This window comes from Bos taurus, chromosome 8 (genome assembly GCF_002263795.3).
Source record: "Bos taurus isolate L1 Dominette 01449 registration number 42190680 breed Hereford chromosome 8, ARS-UCD2.0, whole genome shotgun sequence".
Taxonomy (NCBI): domain Eukaryota; kingdom Metazoa; phylum Chordata; class Mammalia; order Artiodactyla; family Bovidae; genus Bos; species Bos taurus.
In genome coordinates, this window is record NC_037335.1 from 85,434,811 (window position 1) to 85,454,951 (window position 20,141).

Consider the following 20,141-nt stretch of genomic DNA (forward strand, 5'->3'; position numbering starts at 1 on the left):
CCACTGCACAGATGAAGAAACTCAGAAGGTTATCAGTGGTTCAGCCAAAATCGCAGAGTGGCAGATCTGTATCATTCTCAAGCCCATTCTCCTTCCCGCTACCTCATTGTTAGTCACAGCTGTGCACTGGGGAAAGGGTAGGGCTGCCTCAGGGATGATAGGAACTAGACTCAATTGTGACCGGAAGCCCCCCTCTCTTTTGTCTCTGCTTCTCAAGCTTGCTTTGCTGCTTTCCTGCAGAAGGATCCCTTCTCCCCTGTCATTATAGCTTGGGGTCCAGGACTAAGGGGTTCTCTTCTCCCAGTTCCTGTTTAAGACATCCTCAGGAAAGGACTCTGCTTGATCTAGACCCAAATCCCATGGTCCAAGTGGGACAGGAACAGTGCCCCAAAGTGGAGGCAGCAAGGACGCAGATTCAGATGACCACGGGAGCCAGGCTTGTAACAAAACAAAGCAGGCTGGAGGTGGAGGGAAGGGTGGGGCCTGTGACAAATAGCAGAGCCCATTTTGTGCATAAAGAAACTATTGTCCTGTTGAAATGCTGGCTGAGTGTAGCCAGAGATTCTAGTTTTTTTGAGAAGAGCAAGAAATCTAGACTTTTTAGCATTAAATATCTCGATTATTTTGAAAGCTGTCAGCTAATTAAAAATAGATTTAAAACATTGCAGGGGCATCACAAAGCACTTCTGCGAACTAGATGTGACTTCCAGGACATCACCAGTTTGCAACCTCTGGCTAAAGTGAACACTATAACAACAATATAATAATGGCCCACTTCACCCTAGGGATACTGGGGGTGTAGGCCAAACCTGGGGCCTCTCTTCTTCCACTGTGACTCTTAGACAGAAATTCTGGCACTTACATAGGAAAACAGGAGACCTTTGGAGCCATCAGCACTTAGAGTGGGTGAGATCGCCAGAGGCACTGACCAGACATCAATCTCCAAATCAACATGTCCCCCATTCAGTTCAGTGGCTCAGTCATGTCTGAATCTTTGTGATCCCATGGACTGCAGCACGCCAGGCTTCCCTGTCCATCACCAACACCTGGAGCTTACTCAAACTCATGTCCATTGAGTTGGGGATGCCATTCAACCATCTCATCCTCTGTCATCCCCTTCTCCTCCTGCCTTCAATCTTTCCCAGCACAAGGGTCTTTTCCAATGAGTCAGTTCTTAGCATCAGGTGGCCAAAGTATTGGAGCTTCGGCTTCAGCACCAGTCCTTCCAATGAACATTCAGGACTGATTTCCTTTAGGATTGGTTGGTTTGTTCTCCTTGAGGTCCAAGGGACTCTCAAGAGTCTTCTCCAACACCACAGTTTAAAAGGTCATGTCCCCCAGGCTCCAAGCTAAAACCTGGGCCCACTGAGGCAGGGCCCCAAGATTAAGGGCAAAATTAAAGATAAGGGAATCTGCTGTAAAAAGCAGGGAGACCAAAAGGCAAATTGAGTATCTGGACCCAGCATGCTGAGTGAGGGGCCAGAGGAAGCAGCTGCACAAAGAGCACCAGTCTCACCTGGAGAGGGGTGGTGATGGAGGGCAGGGTCAGAGGGTGTTCCCTGGAATGTGTTTTCTTTACTTCAGTAGTTTTAGTCGCAGGTAAACAAAGGTGGGGGCTTTCCTGGTGGCTCAGATGGTAAAGAATCTGCCTGCAATGTGGGAGACCCAGGTTTGATCTCTGGGTCAGGAAGATCCCCTGGAGAAGGGAATGGCTACCCACTCCAGTATTCTTGCCTGGAGAAGTCCATGGACAGAGAAGCCTGGTGGGCTACAGTCCATGGGGTCATAAAGAGTCAGATATGACTGAGCCACTAACACACACATACACACACACACACAAAGGTGGAGGGAAGACTCTGTCCTGAGGTTGCCTCCACAGCAACTTTTGTGGACAAGAAGTGGGATCTGAGATGGCAAGGCCTCTGGTCATTTGGGGTTGGCTACTCCAGGAATTCCAGCCATGGAAGTCTGTGGGTCTTCTGAGGACTCCAAACCTCTTCCTTTTCCTGGCCCATCTGGCTGCTGCTCCCTCTGCTTTTCATATGGTCTACTGGTTAAGGCTCTCACTTCCTGGACTCCTGCTGGTAAAATTTCTATCCTTTGAGCTCAGCCTCCACTATGAACTGCCCTAGTCTTTGCTTGTAATTCTACACTCTAAGAGATAATAAAGCATCTACTTTGTGTACAGGGTCCTGTTCTAGAACATGGGGACACAGCTGTGAATATTCAGACAAGGTTTTTGCTCTCTTGTGGGGAGAACAAGAACACAAGCAAGATGGGCTCAAAGTGGGCTAACATGCCGAACGTGTTATAAAATAGAATGGTGAAAGAGTGATGGTAGGAGATAGACTGGGTGGTCAGAAAAGATCTGGATGACCATGACTGGCTAGGTGAGGATAAAGATGACCATTCCAGGAGGCCTGAGCAGCGGCAGGTGCTGGACTCCCACAAGCATTGGGAGTAGAAAGGGAGCTTGAGGCCAGGCTGGGGATAGGGTGAAGTATGGGAACAAGCTCTAATTTGAACCTAAGACTTATGACAGGCGGATCTGCATTGCCAACAAGGTCATCCCCCTTGGTGTGAAAGTGAAAGTCACTCAGTCATGTCCAACTCTTTGCAACTCCATGGACTGTCCATGAAATTCTCCAAGCCAGAATACTGGAGTGGGTAACCTTTTCCTTCTCCAGGGGACCTTCCCAACCCAGGGATCAAACCCAGGTCTCCCGAATTGCAGGCAGATTCTTTACCAGCTGAGCTGTAGAGGAAGCCCAAGAATACTGGAGTGGTCCCAAGCAAGGATTCAAATGCAGCTCTTGCCACCCTTTCTCACAATGACTGTGAAGACAACCAGCTTCTGTTCATCACTCAGCAGTTCCAAATCATACCCTACTATGATTTAATTGAACACACAGTCTCCGTCCAAGGGTGCCCCTGGGACACAGGAGCTGGGCCTTTCATCCAAGTTTGCTCTATTCCAAAAACTTCATGTTCTTCCCACAATATGCCCTCTCTATCTCCTAAGAATCCACACACACAATGACAGCACACTGCATGAGCTTGCCCAGCTGGTCAGGCTGGCTTCCTATGAAAGTTTCTCCAAACTTTAGGGGCTTAAATAAGTCACATCTCTTTCAAATTCAAGCTTAAGTGGAGAGCACAGTATGACATCAGAAGGGGGCTGGGATTTGCTTCATGAGGTTCTCCACCATATTCCATTCTATTTAGGCAGCTGGAAATCAGAAAAGCGGAGAGAAAGAGCAAGTCCCTCCTTTGGAGGGCAGAAGCCAGAAACTTTGTTCACATCTCAAGCCAGCACTTAGTCAGATGGTTACATCTTGCTGCTGCTGCTAAGTCGATTCAGTCGTGTTCGACTCTGTGCGACCCCAGAGACGGCAGCTCACCTGTCCCTGTGATTCTCCAGGCAAGAACACTGGAGTGGGTTGCCATTTCCTTCTCCAATGCATGAAAGTGAAAAGTGAAAGTGAAGTCGCGCAGTCGTGTCCGACTCTTAGCGACCCCATGGTTACATCTTAGGGCACTCTAGTTCTGTTGTCACCTAAGAACCTGGTTTCTGTTTAATACAGACAAAGGAGACAAGGGTTATGGGGGAACAAATAAATGTTTCTGGATAACTTTTATACTTTTTCCTGATTATGAGAGCAATTCATACTTACTGCCAAGAAGGGTGTAAAGACAATAAAGTTTGCAAGTAATCCCAGAGGTAACTGTTTAAAATTTATAAGGTCATGTCATATACCTATTTCTCTCATAACAATGTAAGTCTCATAGTCTTCCTATACTGATAAATTTAGGTTTACATCACCATCATATTTATTCATGGAATGTTTAAGAGATGACCTATGATGACCTGGGAGACAACTTGATTTGTATTTATTTGATAGCTAATAAGATTGACAGTTGAACTGACAGTTTATCTTTTGTTTATATTTTAATGGGTCATTCACTTTTAACTACTGATTTGAAAAAAATCCACTTTATATATTAAGGATTAACATTAACAAACACTTATATAATGCTTTTATTATCTAGCATTGTTCTAAGCACGTGTAAAGTTTACTCATTTAATCCTTACAATACTATAAGGTAACTGATGTTGTCATCTCCATTTTACAGATGAGAACGCGAGACAGAGAGAATAAGTGGTTTGGTAAGTCCATAGCTGTCTAGTTGGGAAGAAGTAGAATCAGGGTTCAAAGTTAGCAGCCTGGTTTCAGGTCCCTGCTCCTGACCACTAGACATTCTAATTAATGTTTGTTTGCTATGTATTATACAAAATTGTTTTTCCAATTTGTCATTTGTCTTTTAACTTTAAAGGTTTTTGTGTGTGTGTGTGTGTTTTCACTCATATGGACAAATCTATTAATCTTTTTCTTTATAGACTTCAGCATTGTTTGGTTGGCCTTCAACGGTAGAAAATGAAGCACGGATTGGAAAGTAGAGCATAATATAATTCATATATACTTTTTCAACCTTATTAACCACTTGTAGGTGAACATGTGAAGAAAACGTCACTAAAGTTCATAGTGCTGTGGGGTCGCTGTTGTGTAGCTGAATCCCATCACCTCTCATCTCAAAACTGAACAACATCCTGACCTGTTTCCTTTCTGCATTTTCCTCCCACCTCAGCCTACATCATTGATACTGGTTCCATTCGACAGAATTTTTTACACTCCCAGACTGCCACACTCCTACTGTGATAGGTACTGGGGACAGACAAGGATGAGGACTCCATCTCTCTACAGCGTAACTCCAGCCAGCCCAGTGGGCCTATGCTCTTCTTTCTGAATACATCTTCTTTCTGTAAGTCCTAAATCATGCTCATCTTTCAGGTCCAAGTTCAAGTTTTGTCTCCTCATCTCTTGTTCATTTCAGCCCACAAAATTAACTAAGTAACCCCTTTGGCATTTTTTGCATGCACTAAGACGAATACTAGCATAGTGCCATCTGAGATCATAAATGTAGACGCACCAGGTAAATTTTTAGTGCTGTTAAAAACAGTTCTGTTATCCATGAGAATGCGTTTTGTCTTTTTTTAGTATCTTGTGCACAAAGTAGCAGTGAGTTAAGAGAAACAGTGAGGTGCAGGTGGTGGACTCCCAGCCATAAAGAGATCTGAAAGGGTACTCAACCAGTGCTTTCCGGAGTTTGGAAAGTTATAATCGGCATGGACGAACCATGTTTTAAGCTATTATTAAGTTAGGAAAATTATGGATTACTTTGAAAAAACAAGAATCTTCAAAACCTGGGGCAAACGGCGGACAAGACTGCTTCACCTACTTGCGGGTAAACTGAGGCAAAGCGGGTCGGTCTAAGTCCTCGAGGGGAGGCGCGGAGTGGGTGACGGCGAGCGGGACAGTCCTTTGTGAGGCTTGCGGTACACTGTCCTAAAGCCAGAGCGCGGCGCACCGCAGCCCGGCGCGATTTCGAAGGCCACGTGACGGCGCCGGTCCTTCACAAGCAGAGGCAGGATTCTGCGCCACCACTCTCCCAGCCGTCCAATAAGAAACGGGGAGCGGCAAAGTGGGCGGGTCCCGGGCGGGTCCCGCCCGCCCCTCCTCCGAAGGCCGCCCAGTACGGGGCGGGTCCGGATGCCGTCTCCAGTGGGGTCCGGCCAGCCCAACTCGGCTGAGGCAAAAGGGCGACACACACATCAGTCAAAAGGTCCCGCCAATGAGTTCGTGCGCTGCTCTCGAGCCCGCCCCTGCCTCAGCCTCCCGGCGCCCGCGCTGCCTTCCCTCTGGCTGCTGCGGCCCGCCCGCCCGCGCCTCCTCCATCCGGGTCCTCGTGTGCAGCTCTCTGGTGGCGGCGGGCGGCGGGCGCGAGGGCTGGGCTGTCCCCGCGGAGGGCAGCGGCAGGCGGCGGCCTCCTCCGCAAGCCTGAGGTGGGTACAGAGGCGGGACGGCGAGCGCGGGGCCGCCATTTTCCATCTCTCGGACCCCCCCCGGCGGCGGTGGGAAAACGGGAGTGTTGCGAACCGGTTGGTGGAGGCCTGAAGGGCTGGAGCGAGCTGGGCGGGCGGGTTGAGAGCAGAGGCCGCAGTAGGTGGTGGCGCGGGTGGGGGATGGGCGCCGCGTGGCGTGGTCGGTCCCAACCCCCTCCGCTTCCCGCCCAGCGCCTCACGGACGGGGGGAGGGGTCATTCTTCACATTCTTCACCCCGCCCCTCCCCCAACTTCAATCAAACTTGGGCGGGGGAAGTCCCGCCTCCGCGCCTTGCCCATTGGCCAGCGTTCCCTCCCGCTATGGCGTGACTGGCTGTGGACAGCGCCAGGTCCCCTGACGTCACTTCCGCTATCAGGTTTGTGGGCAGGGGAGACCTTGGCCTTGGGGGCTGGGATGCCAGAGGGAAGGTAGGAAGTGCGGGGGAGGGCCGGGACAAGCGGGCGGGCAGGCTCTGGGCTACCTCGCTGCTGCTAATCCGCCGGCCTAACTCAGCCTCCGGTCCTGGAGCAGCTGTGCAGCCGGTCCACCCCTGCGGCCGTCCTTGGCAGTGGAGAGGGCGGGCGGGAGGAAGTGGGATCCCGGGGGGACGGGCTCATGCATGGCGACCTGGGCCCCAACCAGCGGCCCCATCCCTGACTTGGGGGCTGCACACCCTGGAAGCAGGTTGGCTGATGCACGTTCCTGGAGGATTCCGGTGTGAGGAATGCGTAACCTTTATGTCCTTGGCTAGCGATGGCCTTCAGTCTTGCCAACTTTTACAGTACGGCCTGGCCCCCCTGCCTCTGTGTCAGAGGTCAACTCTAAAGCTTTTTAAAATAGACTTCTCGATTTTGAGAGGGCTGGCAAATGGGAAAAGGCATCGGGGATAGTGAATGTTGAATTCTTTAAGTAAATCAGAAGACTGGATGAGTTTTTTTTATTTGTAACTTTACTGATGATTATTTTCTTGGCACGCAGTTGCTAGAGTAAAAACCTCATTTAGCAGTCCTCATTCATTTCTGATGGCCAGAAAATCACGCACTTGTTTAAAACGTTAAATTTTAAATTGAAACGTTGTTCAGAAAGTATAATAATTGTCCTTTGTCCAAGTTTTTCTGCTGTATGGCAGTCTGATTCGTTTATAGAATATTCAGAAAATATATGTAGTTAAGTAACGTTTTGTAAGTTACTTCGGTGGTTTTTTGAGGGTGTTTGATTTACTATACCCAGTTAGGTAGTATTGTGAAACTTGTGAACTTTGAGAGTGGAGTGGTTAGCATTAACTAGAATTTCTTGGTTTAGAGTACAACACACTATAGATATTTGTGTGCTTTTTCTTTGAACAGTTAATAGCTTTGTAGTGGAAATTGATGAAAATGAATCCTAAATCAAGTTCTTCAAACTGTAGGTCCTGACTTACTGGGTTATGAAATCAAGTCAGTGGGTGGTCAGAATTTTTTAAAAACAGAAAATAGTATCAATAGTTTGTTATATGAAACTGATGATTCTGTTGTATAATGTTTATTCCTTCAAAAATACTTCTCTGAAGATGAGTATCAAAAAAGTTTGGAGAACATTTCTTCCAATGCGTGTGTCCCCCCCCCCCCCCCCCCCCCCATTTATATCACTGGTCTTTAACGAGTATTAAAAGTGGCCCTGATTATTTATACTTGGTGGAACATGTTCCTTTCACTTTTGTTTTCAGGAGCTAGCAATCAGTGGCCAGCATGCATTTTAATCACTTAATGTTTTTAAATCTGGAGAAGCTTTTATTTAGACAGTAAAAGCTCTTCACCCCAGAATATTAACTGATGAATGATTTTTCCATGTACATGCCCAGGTGGCGCTAGTGGTAAAGAATCTGCCTGCCAGTGCAGGAGACAATAAGAGACGTGGGTTCGATCCTTGGGTCTGAAACATCCCCTGGAGGAGGGCATGGCAAGCCACTCCAGTATGCTTGCCTGGAGAACCCACGGACTGAGGAGGCTGGTGGGCTCCATTGGATCGCAGAGAATCAGACACAACTGAAGCCACTTAGCACAGCACAGGATGAGAATTTGGATCCCCAGCAATGAGTTGTCAACATTGCCCTAATGTGACCTCGGGTGAAATAAAGAAGGCTTGATCACTGTATGATCTTTGACTGTGGGTGTACTAAACATTGCACAGTCACTTAGGATAAAAAGAGAGCTACTGGCTTTTTTATTTTGCTTTATATTAAGTCTTTGAAATCCAGAGTGTCTTTTACGGTAACAGCACATCTCATTTGGAGCTAGTCACATTTCTGGTGCTCGAGTGACATGTGGCTACTGACTACCACACCAAATGGATAGTGGATTGCTTAGCTGCTCTTCAGAAATTGGCTTTCTCTGGCTAAGTGTGTTTCAGATTATCAGCTGAAAATGTCCCCTCTGTCTGTGGCCTCATCTCAAATGTGAGGCAGTTTCATCAGTTGATTTCTTAGGCTCTTTCTGGGTATAAGATTTAAGGACTCTGAGGCAGATGACAACTATGCTTTCATTAAGTATCACTTTTGCTTCTCTAGGAATGTTTTAGGAGATTTTGAATGATTTGTTTTAAAATAGCAGATATTAATGATGATGTTCCTTTAATCTGCTTTTTCTGCTTTGTGCCAGTATTCATTATGAAGTTAAACTACTTGTTCACTTGGCCGTTTCTTCCCTTCTCCCCAGTTTTTTAGTCAGTTATAGAATATTTTTCTTGTACATTGTAGACTAAGGATACGGTTGGTTATAGTAAACTGGGGAATCTGGATTTAATGACAAGAAGCCACCTTTTCTTGACTTTGGGGATTGTGTGAATTAAACGGTGACTTTTCAACCTGGGTACATATCAGTATAATTAAGGATAGGAAGGTCGAATATGATAGGATTGAGAAATAATTGTGTATATATAAGGACCACTAAGCAGAACAAGTCACCCAAGTGGAGTACTCTGCTTTACCCGAAATTTTTGTGTGCATTATAGGGTGTGTAGCAGAATATAGGGAGGTAGCTTAGAATGTACTTAACAGCAGGGATGTTGGCCCTAGATTAACAATTTGCATTGCAGAATCTTCAGAGGAATATTGGGAATTGAACTGACATTTTTTTAAATTTCAGAATTTAGATAGTTTCATCTAATCTAGAATGCCTTATGTTGTGTGTCTAAGTGAATGAAAGGAAATGGTCCTTTTGGAAAACATGACCTAGTACTTAGCTTTTAAAACTTAACATGAGTCTCAACATGAGTCTCAGGCTTAGTGCAGTATTTGGTAGGATAACAAATTTAGTGGATGTAGCTAGATTACTGTGGTGATCATTTCACAGTTATACAATAACAAATTACATTGTACACCTGGAACTAATACAATGGTATATGTCAATTATACCTCCATTTAAAAAAATTCAGCCCCTCTCAAAAAAGAAATTAAGATCTTAGATTAAAAGTGGGTTAATTTTGTTAGTAAAACTTAGTTATAGCCAAAAACTTAATCTTGTCAATTTCACTTGTCAACTTAACCTTGATGGGGCAATCCATGGCTAAAAATAATGCCTATATTCTGTCAAAGGAATCAAAATACAATTGGAGAATTTGTATATGTATTTATGTTTAAATATTCAGCCATCATCATCAGATAATTTTATTAATATTCAACTGAGTGTTTGAAGGAAATTGTATTAAGTAACCAGTGTTCTAATTTTGATTTGTGTTTATCATCAAGTGAAACTTGGTGATGAGACTAAAGGAAATGCTTCGTTGTATTTGTATAAAAGTTTGACCAAAAAAAAAAAAAATGTTTAGTCACCTGTAAGATGGCATGTAAATGGAGATGGAAATATGTAAAAAGTAGAACTTTAATGAGCTACTTTGTTTATAGGAGTATGTAAATATAAAAGGTGAGAATATTAGATTGCTGGAGAAAACAACATTTTAGCTCAGAATATCAAAGTGTTAATAGATATTAAGTATGTAGAAAAGATGGGGTATGCCTGTGTTTGGACTAAGTAGGAAAATTGATAAATGCAAAGGTGGTATTGATATATTTTAATTAATATGTAGCCTTTAGAATATATATTCAAATGTGTTTTTAATGCCATGGCAGTTAACATTCTTTTGGTTATAGACTTTTTTGCAGATGTGGCAAAAGCTATGGAAACTTGCAGAGAAATTGTATATACAATTTCTGGTGGTTACTGAAGCTGGTTATGGATGCAAGTTAAGAACTCTGGCCAAAGTTGACTATACAAGTATATTAAACTATATGATGTCATACATTATCGTTTACCAAGATATAAGTGAATATTAAAAGTGTTAGAAACTTTTATATAAATATAGATAAACATAAATAAGTAGATTGCCTTTTCACAGGACATTTTTAATTGATGCATGATTTAACTGAAGATAAGTATTTTTGACTGTCACAAGTATACCCAAGAAGGTAAAATAACTGTCTTGCTGTGCGCTGTGTTCAATTGTGTCGAACTCTTTGTGATCCTTTGGACTGTAGCCCACTAGGCTCCTCTGTCCATGGTATTTTTCAGGCAAGAATATTGGCATGGGTTGCCATTTTCTCCTCTAGGGGATCTTCCCAACCCAGGGATTGTACTTGCGTCTCCTGTGTTGCAGGTGGAGTCTTAGTTTTTTTAGTTTCTCAAATAGGTTTAATTTATTAAGAAAAATGGTTACCATTTGTTGAGTATGTCAGCTAAGATGTCATTAAGATGGATCACTGAGATGATCTGTGTGTGTTCCTAATCTTCAGAACAATCCTGTGAGGTGTGGATGTTAGGTTCCAACTGGAGATGAGAACTAAACCTCAAGGAGGTTATTTAACTTGAAAAAGAACACAGCTGCCACGTAGTTGCCTGACCTATAAACTCCTTTCCTGTACTGCCATGTTGCACAGAAACATTTTGTGCAAGTTGAGTTGAGACTTTTGGTCACTAGGGTATTTAATGGGGAGGGGAGGAGTTCAAGCTCCAGACTGAGGTAGTAAGTGAACAGGATAGAAAATGCATGTAAAATTGTGTTACTGTTAAAAAAGAAAATATGTAAAAGGTCACATTCGGATAGTTTTAGCTGATAGTCTTGTCTAAGAATGTTTTAGAATTGTCTAATACTGATGGTTGTAGCTGAAAGTTATTGAGCATCCACTCTGCACTTGGTATACTTTGTGGTTTTTGTATTTTATTTCTAATTCCTCTTAACATCCCTGTAAGATTTGTCTGATTTTTATGAGTTGAAATAACAAAAGCTGAGAGATTATCACTTGATGTGTCTGAAGACAAGGTAAATGAGAAACCGGGATTCAAACTGGATCTCTGATTCTGAAATACGCTTTAGAGGGAAAATCTTAAGGAATGAAAACACGTTAGTCAGCTACATAACTTCTTTCTCCAGCCAAAGATTGTATAGTTGTGATCAGTGTGTATGTTGAGTTTTATTTAACCTTATTTCTTAGTGAACATTCCCATGGGTTCTTAAAATCCATAAATTCTAGTTTATGGATTGTATTCTGAAAGCTTGCTTAACTAAACATTGCTTCCTCTTTGCTATTAGATTTTAGTTTCCAAAATTTGCTGTAATCAGAGTTAATCTGAAAAACTGAAGATTGAAAACCATCAGTGGATCATAAAGTCAATATATGTGTATAATAATGTATAAAATAAAAGAGTAGGAGTTAGTGTTCATTTGTGAACAGTATTGAATATTAGTATCTTACTATATTAGTTTAGTATTTGGCTTCCCTGGTGGCTCAGTGGTAAAGAATCTACCTGACAGTGCAGCAGACATGGGTTCAGTCCTTGGGTTGGGAAGGAGAAAATGGCAACCCATTCCAGTATTCTTGCCGGAAAAATCCCATGGACAGAGGAGTCCGAAGTGTTGGAAAGAGTTGACACAAATGAGCACAGCACAGAGTCAGAGATGACTTGGTGACTAAAGCAACCGTAATACTAGTATTTAGTGTTACATATGTATAGACGTGTATGTGTGCTGTTAAGTCACTTCAGTCGTGTCCGACTGTGTGAACCCACAGATGGCAGCCCACCAGGCTTCCCCGTCCCTGGGATTCTCCAGGCAAGAACACTGGAGTGGGTTGCCATTTCCTTCTCCAACGCATAAAAGTGAAAAGTGAAAGTGAAGTCGCTCAGCCGTGTCCTACTCTAGCGACCCCATAGATTGCAGCCTACCAGGCTCCTCTGTCCATGGGATTTTCTAGGCAAAAGTACTGGAGTGGGGTGCCATTGCCTTCTCTGGTGTATGTGTGAGTACTGTTTAAAAATACAAAATATTTTTCTTGTGAATTATGAATGGTGATGCTACATAGTAGATACCTGTTCGCTGTGCTGCTCACCCATAAACTCCCAACTTAAATAGTATGAAATAAGCAGGCCACACTTGCCAAAGTTGAAAAATGAATACATTTTTAGATTCAGTGTTTATTTAATCTTAGATTCCTATGTTTGATGAAGATTCAGACGTTTTAGATGAGAAAACTGGGCTGGGCTTGAGGGTTGTGGTAGAGGTATCAGCTGGTTTTACTGTTGGCTGTCATTTTAAAAGTAAGGACTATGCTGGTTCAGTATTCTCACTTACTGATACTTATATTTAAGATATGGCATTGTATATTGCATTATTACCCTTCATAGTAGACCTAAAATGAGAAGATGAATTTGTTCATTAATTTTCCACATGATAGATGTGAAATGATGCTTCAGAAAGTTGTCTTTATGTAAGTCCTTGTGTGTGAATGTACATGTATTTGGACATAGATTTTAAGGTATAAACTGGCTCTTTTAGAATAGACCTGCCATCTGAAAATGGGAAGTTGGCACCTGAGATCTGCTGAAGAGTCGAAGAACTTGATGCAGGGTTTTTTTTTTAACCCCCACTGAAGTTAATAATGAATTTTTAATTTTAAAAATATATATTCAAAATTCATGTATTGGATTTTGAAAACTTTATTAAAAGTTAAGAAAACAGTAGATATGTACTCAAATTTTCAAGCCCATTACTTGTTATATTCTGCCAAAAATGGAATGGAGTGGGAGATGTAAACTGTTCTGTCTGGACCAGTCTGTCTGACTGTTCTGTCATGGACCAGTATTTGGATTCATTCCTTGGGTTGGGAAGATCCTTAGGGGGAGAAAATGGCAACCCACTGCAGTATTCTTGCCTGGAGAATCCCATGGACAGAGGAGCCTGGCGGGCTACAGTCCATGGGGTTGCAAAGAGTGAGACATGACTAGGCGACTTAATACAACACTTGCTGGTTCTGGAGAAAGATCAGTTCAGTTTAGTTCAGTCGCTCAGTCGTGTCCGACTCTACGACCCCATGAATTCGCAGCATGCCAGGCCTCCTTGTCTATCAGCAACTCCCGGAGTTCACCCAAACTCATATGCATCGAGTCCACCCAAACTCATATGCATCGAGTCGTTGATACCATCCAGCCATCTCATTCCCTGTCATTCCCTTCTCCTCCTGCCCCCAATCCCTCCCAGCATCAGGGTCTTTTCCATTGAGTCAGCTCTTTGCATGAGGTGGCCAAAGTATTGGAGTTTCAGCTTCAGCATCAGTCCTTCCAATGAACACCCAGGACTGATCTCCTTTAGGATGGACTGGTTAGATCTCCTTGCAGTCCAAGGGACCCGCAAGAGTATTCTCCAGCACCACAGTTCAAAAGCATTAGTACTTTGGCGCTCAGCTTTCTTCACAGTCCAACTCTCACATCCATACATGACCACTGGAAAATCCATAGCTTTGACTAGATGGACCTTTGTTGGCAAAGTAATATCTCTGCTTTTGAATATGCTATCTAGATTGGTCATAACTTTCCTTCCAAGGAGTAAGCATCTTTTAATTTCATGGCTGCAATCACCATCTAGTGGCTTGTAAAGCCCTGACTTTTTAGGGGCGGTTTTTTGCATGTTCATGCCTGAATCATCATCTGGCCTTGTAGAATTGAAATAGGCTCAGATATGATAAGTTTGGAGATCTCAATAATTTGGAACAGGTTATTAAACTTCTTGGCACCAGTTTCCACCTATGTAAAACAGAGATGATATGACTTACATAAGATGGCACACATGAAGGGGCTTAATGTTGGGCCATATGTATATCGAGGGTGTGGTAAATCTTTTTCCCTTACCATTACAGATGATTTAGTCCAATTGATGTTACAGAGACCTTAGAAAAGCTTAAGTTACTTGCACATGGCTTCAGTGGCAGTGAGTAGGTTGGGCCAGGGTTTGAACCTTGACTTTTGTTGACTCCAAATGCTGTGAACATTTCATATACAAGTTTTGTGTCTAATTTTCTTAGGAATATAACTATGAGTGGAATTAACTTTCTGATGAACTGCTAAACTTTCCAAAGCACCTGACCCATTTTACATTCCAACCGTAGTTGGGAATATAATTTCTCTATATCCTCAATAATGCTTCCTTTGTTTCTGTTCTCTTTTGATTATGGCCATCCTAATGGATCTGAAAGTGCTGTCCCATTATGATTCAGGTTTCCCTAATGAGTAATAAATGATGTTGAGTGTCTCTCTATGTACTTTTTGGCCATTTTTTGCTTATTGATCATATCTTTGGAGAAATGGCTATTCTTTACCCTTCTTTAAAATAAGTTACTTATTTTAAGTTACTTAAATATGGTGGGGACCCAGATTTATTCTCTTTGCGTGTGGGTATTCAGTTGTCCCAGCACTGTTTGCTGAAAATTATTCTTTCTCCATTGAATTGTTGTGGCACTCTTGTTGAAAATTGGTTGACCCAATGTATAGGGGTTACTTCTGAACTTTCAATTCTAATAACATGGAGCTGTATGTCATAAAAATGGTTTTGATTATAGGTTTTGGTTGTTAGTAAGTCACCACTCAGTAATTTTCCTTGACATTAAATTTGGTGCATTCCTTAACAAATCAAGAAATCTTTGTGGTAGCTGTCTGTTAAGTATGAAATAAGTAAATTGAAGACTGATGTTTAATATGATTTAGCTTTGTAAGATCTAGATTATAAAACTAAGCTGATCATATTGCTTAGTTCGGAGAGTATTGTACCAAAATGTTAAATAGCTTGATTCCACACTTTGATCTTCACAGTGCCTTTCTTTGCCGGCATGGAATACATGAGTACGTTAATTTAAAAATTAGAATCTCTGTATATTTTTTGCCGTTCCTTTAATCATGGATTATGCATACTGTACAGAACTTTTGTGTTTTAGAGGATCTTCTGTTCCTCCTTTGTAATGGAGTTTTTGGGTTTCTCAAGGGAAGGATAAGTGTTCTGATAACTTAAGAAAATTAAAGTTGATAAATAAAGTAAGATGCAATAAAATCATGATTTCTAAATCTTATAAATACATGGATTCAGATAGCTAAGAATTTAGAATAATACTAAATATAAGGAATAAAAGCACTGTTTAGATCATGAATATTGCTACAGTTTAAATTGCTGATTTTTGGAAGGTTTGTTTCAGTTCAACTTAGTTCACATTCAGTGAATGAAAGTAGTCTAATACTTTTTTTTTTCTCCTTTAATCACACAGGAGAACCAGGATTACCTAGGAGAGAGCTTTCCTGTGATGCCCAGCTCTGGTCCAGTTTCAGCATTCTCCCTGGACATTCTCTTCACTGTGGGATGAGGTAGTAGGTTGTATAGTTTTAGGGTCACACCCACCACTGGGAGATAACTATACAATCTACTGTCTTTCCTAAGGTGATAGAAAAATCTGCATCCAAACAACCTCACACAGTTGATAACTAATTGTGCAGCATTTAAGATTGACTTGTGTAAAAATGCTGTAGTGCAGCATTTCTTAATAGTGTTCAGGTTGCTGCTTATTTTAGAGACTAGACTGATTGGGGATTGGGATACTTTTTGCTTCTCATTTCTGCATGTTGGAATAAGTGTATATTTTATTTTGATTGATGTTGATAATGCACCATAAAGAGTTGCAGTCTTCATTTCAGAAGAAAAGATTGCTCTATCAGAGTGAGGTAGTAGATTGTATAGTTGTGGGGTAGTGATTTTACCCTGTTCAGGAGATAACTATACAATCTATTGCCTTCCCTGAGGAGTAGACTTGCTGCATTTTGTTTTTGTCTAGATGATGTTAAAACTTGGAAGAATTAATTTTGACATTGCTTTGTACTTAACAGTTTACTTAAGTCCTTGATAACAACATTCTCTGTTCAAGTATGGTGTACCTACAATAGACACAGTGATCTAGCATTTACATTTTTCACATATGGTATATTTTAGAAATTTGAAATTGAGCAAAAATATCAAAGAGTGGAGAAAGTATATAACTTTCAAGAAATCTTAATAGGGCACCATGCATTTTTGTAATTGTGAATAGGTTAACTGCCCCTGGTACAGATGTCCAAGGTGAGATCCTAGGTGGGAAAGGTAAATACAAACTGGAAAAGTACTGTCTAAGCTAAATTGAAATCAGGTTGATTATGATTCAGTCCCCAATTGGGTGTTTATGTGACCTTAGGCATTGTTGTAACTACTGTTGCAGTGATGATTTGGACACCTTCACTCTGTAGCCTAGAAAAGGAGAAATGGTTTCTTGGGTTCAGCTCTCGTTCCCTTTTTAAGTCCTTAAGATGTCAGCTTTGCCCTGGTCCCCAAAACCTGAAATGAGCCTTCATTCACAAAGGGAGGTCCTCTGAAGCTTGTCAGTTTAGAAAGTCTATAGTTGTTTTAAAGAAAATGTGAGGATAATGCTTGAAAGGGATGTTTGAATTTTAACACCCTTGATTAGCTTTTTTCTAATCGTGGAACTTTAGGACTTTCCTAAAAAAGTCCATGTTTCAGCTTTTTTCCAATGGCCAAGTCATATGCTACCTTGAAAGTGAGTGAAGTTGCTCAGTCGTCTCCAGCTCTTTATGATCCCATGGACTGTAGCCTACCAGGCTTCTCTGTCCGTGGAATTTTCCAGGCAAGAGTACTGGAGTGGGTTGCCATTTCCTTCTCCAAGGAAATGCTACCTTGGGCCCTTATAATCAGCTAATGCTCCCTGTTTTAAGTGCTTGCCATTTGTTTTATTTTGGGAGAAGAGAAAGAGGCAAAGTGTAGGTGAGAGAGAGGTTACCTCTTCTCAAATATTTCCATCTGTCATGAATCTTAGTATCTTAGGCAATCATTATACAGTGCTGTAAGCTGCAGCAACTTTGCATGAGAGAAAATATCAAATTCTCTCCTGGATGGGTCCAAACCAGGTGATTTACCCTGGGTTAGATTCATGTTTTTTTAGTTCATCCCTGGCATACATATAGATGGAAACCTGCATGGTTCCAGAATTGGTCTTCAAACTAGACATAGACCTGTTGGGTAGGGGGCCTTTTATAGTCATTACCTTTTGGTGTGCCAAAGAAAAGTGGGAATGTTCAAGAAATTTTTGGCAAGTTGTTCTTGTGGGTTTCCAGTACATGTGCCTCCAGAATGGATATCATCACAAGTTTGTGATTGGAAATTTAAGTAATACCTAAGGTCTGGTGAAAAATGAATTTATATCTTTTATTATTACTCAGGGATACATTTCATACCCTTTTTGGTCAAGCCTAGCAATTGAATCAAATGGTTGAGTACTATGTTTTTTAAAACATTTAAAAGTACCTTATGGTACAGTGAGACAATCTCTGAAAGCTTGTTTTTGATGGTGACAAAAACCATGATCAGAATTTGCTTCTAGTTACTCTACGTCAAGGGTCAAAACCCCAGATAACCTGGGCCTAGAAGTGACTGGTTGTAACTAGGAGACAGCATCTAAAGGGGACAGACTGTAAGTTAGCTTCACTTGACAGTGGTGAAGAGGGTTTAGACATACTGTCATCTGATTTTCTAGTTTATCAAAAGAGATGGAGAGTTTATGAAATTATATTTTAGTACTTTGTTAAATGTTTTGAAAAGTCTGTGGTGCCAGCTTTTTGTTTTTTAGCTGTATAGCCTGAGGGATTTTAGTTTCCCCACCAGTGATTGAACCTGGACCCTCGACAGTGAAAGCATGGAGTCCTAACTACTGGACTGCCAGGGAATTCTGGCCAGTGCCTTTGTAAAAGCTATCAGTGAGTGAATTCTAACTGGTTTTAATTTTAAATAACCCCCCCCCCCCAAATATGGCCTAATTTAACAGGTTAATTTGAAGTCCATCTACTAAGTAGAAGACCAGCAAGAAAAAAATGGGTTCCTAGGAAGAGGTAGTAGGTTGCATAGTTTTCGGGCAGGGATTTTGCCCACAAGGAGGTAACTATACGACCTGCTGCCTTTCTTAGGGCCTTATTATACCACGGTAACCGGTTTCCTTGGTACCTTGCTTTGGTGTAAACACTTTTTTCTGGAGAGTTTCTCATGAATGAAAACATTGCTGGCATACCAAAGAAGCAGTGCTTGGTTTAGTGATTTATAAACAGCAGCATTATATGAACATCAACTGCTGAGAATTTAAGACTTCTGAAGTATAGTTTCTCATGTAATCTCACTTTGGGGTTGCTCAAAAGTTTGGGAAAGCATAGTTTTGTTTTTGGTCATTTTCCCTTTTCTGCTCATGACACTGCCAGCTGTAGCCCCCTTTGTAACTCTTTATCCAGAAGGCATTTAATGAAACTTTTGAAATACTCTGCTTTTTCCTATACTGTATTTATGCATTGCTAGTTTTTTTTTTGTTTTCTGGACTTCAAATTTGGAGCACTTCTTAGGGGTGGTATTGCATAGTGTGGGAATCCATCATTGCACTGAGCACCCATTCTGGTATATAATCCTGTGATTGAATCTCTCTCTAATATGTGCAAGGACTGGAAGGTCGACAAAAATGAAAGGTTATAAGATATATACATATTTTATTAAATATCTTTCTAATAAAAATAATACTTCTAAAACTTGGTGCTTTTAAATCATTCTTAACCATCCTTTCAGATTTAGATGCAATTTTTTATTCTGTATTTAGATTTAAGGTCTGTTAAAGTACTTAATTTTTTTCTTTGCAGTAATTTGCTGATTCTACTATTCACAGATGTGTATTAGTGAAGCTAACTCCAGCCGTACCCTACTCTTTCATTTTTGGAAATGGTTTTGTCTTTGTAGTAATTACATCTGCTTAGGACATTGTACTTTCTTGAAATAATTCTCATTCTAGTGAGTCTTCTAAAGTAGACACTACCTTGTTCATTATCCCTCTTCATTTCTCCAGCCTACTTCAAACACTTAACCATACTGGGGAGCAGCTTAAAATTTTTTCAAATGATTTGAACAGTAATATGTTTAAAAGACTATCGGGTCAGTGAAGTTTCCCATCCTGTTTCCAGTTCAGAGAATGATCCAGTGGAAGCAAGGTCAGGAGGTGTAAGCATGTTCCACACCTCTGACCAACTGGGGCTTTAATTTCCTCTGTAAATTGATTTTAATTTTTCAGAATTTCCCTAATTTTGCTTATAAAGGTATTCTAAATGAACTTTAACCATCTTATTGTTAAAATCTTTGGGCCACACCAGCCAACCTTCATTTTTCCCCCATCCCATCGAACTTGATTTTCCAGATTGTTCTTTCTTGTGCTTCCTATTTTGCCTCCTGTGGTTGGGATCTTGGTGGGAGGTGAGCTGGAAAGGGGCTCCTGGGGATTGGATGTAGTGCCTTCAGAAAAGTTTGATGGTTGAAAAAGCACATGGAAAGTGTTTAACATGGAGAAATTCAAAACCACAATTGGATATCCCCTCACTTAAGTCAAAATGGCTATAAGCAAAGTCTACAAATAATAGATGGTAGACAAGTTATGGAGAAAAGGGAAACCTACATTGTTGGTGGTGATGTTAATTGCTTCATCCTCTATGGAGAACAGTATGGAGGTTCTTAAACTAAAAACAGCTACGTTATGGATCCAGCAGTCCCACTCTTGGACATGTATCTGGGGGAGGAAAAACTAATTGAAAAAGGTACAAGCCCCCTAGTGTTCAAAGCAGCACTGTTTACAATAGCAAGGACAGCCATCAACAATTGATTTAAGGTGTGTATATGCAAACAATGGAATATTACTCAGCATTAAAAAATGAGATTGCCATGTGCAGCAGCAAGAATAGAGAAGTAAGGTGAAGTCAGATAGGATACCACTGATACATGTGAAAACTAAAAGATAATACAAGTGAATCAACATGTAACACTCAGAATTTTTAATAACAACAACAAAAAAAA

At 41.4% G+C, this 20,141-nt stretch overlaps 1 long non-coding RNA gene and 3 other non-coding genes across 4 annotated transcripts in view; 3 read left to right on the top strand and 1 right to left on the bottom strand.

The window, feature by feature from the left end:
- Nucleotides 1-9,807, bottom strand: part of LOC104969435 (uncharacterized) — a 76,763-nt gene extending 66,956 nt beyond the window's left edge. The window contains exon 1 of the long non-coding RNA XR_009495651.1: nucleotides 5,299-9,807. This is a non-coding gene — a long non-coding RNA (uncharacterized lncRNA). The remainder of the gene's footprint in view (nucleotides 1-5,298) is intronic.
- Nucleotides 9,808-15,586: 5,779 nt separating this feature from the next.
- On the top strand, nucleotides 15,587-15,666 carry MIRLET7A-1 (microRNA let-7a-1). The gene has a single exon (NR_030971.1). It is a non-coding gene; the product is annotated as a microRNA let-7a-1 (primary transcript).
- Nucleotides 15,667-15,939: 273 nt separating this feature from the next.
- Nucleotides 15,940-16,026, top strand: MIRLET7F-1 (microRNA let-7f-1). The gene has a single exon (NR_030957.1). It is a non-coding gene; the product is annotated as a microRNA let-7f-1 (primary transcript).
- Nucleotides 16,027-18,146: 2,120 nt separating this feature from the next.
- MIRLET7D (microRNA let-7d) lies at nucleotides 18,147-18,233 on the top strand. The gene has a single exon (NR_031369.1). It is a non-coding gene; the product is annotated as a microRNA let-7d (primary transcript).
- The last annotated feature ends 1,908 nt before the right edge of the window (nucleotides 18,234-20,141 follow it).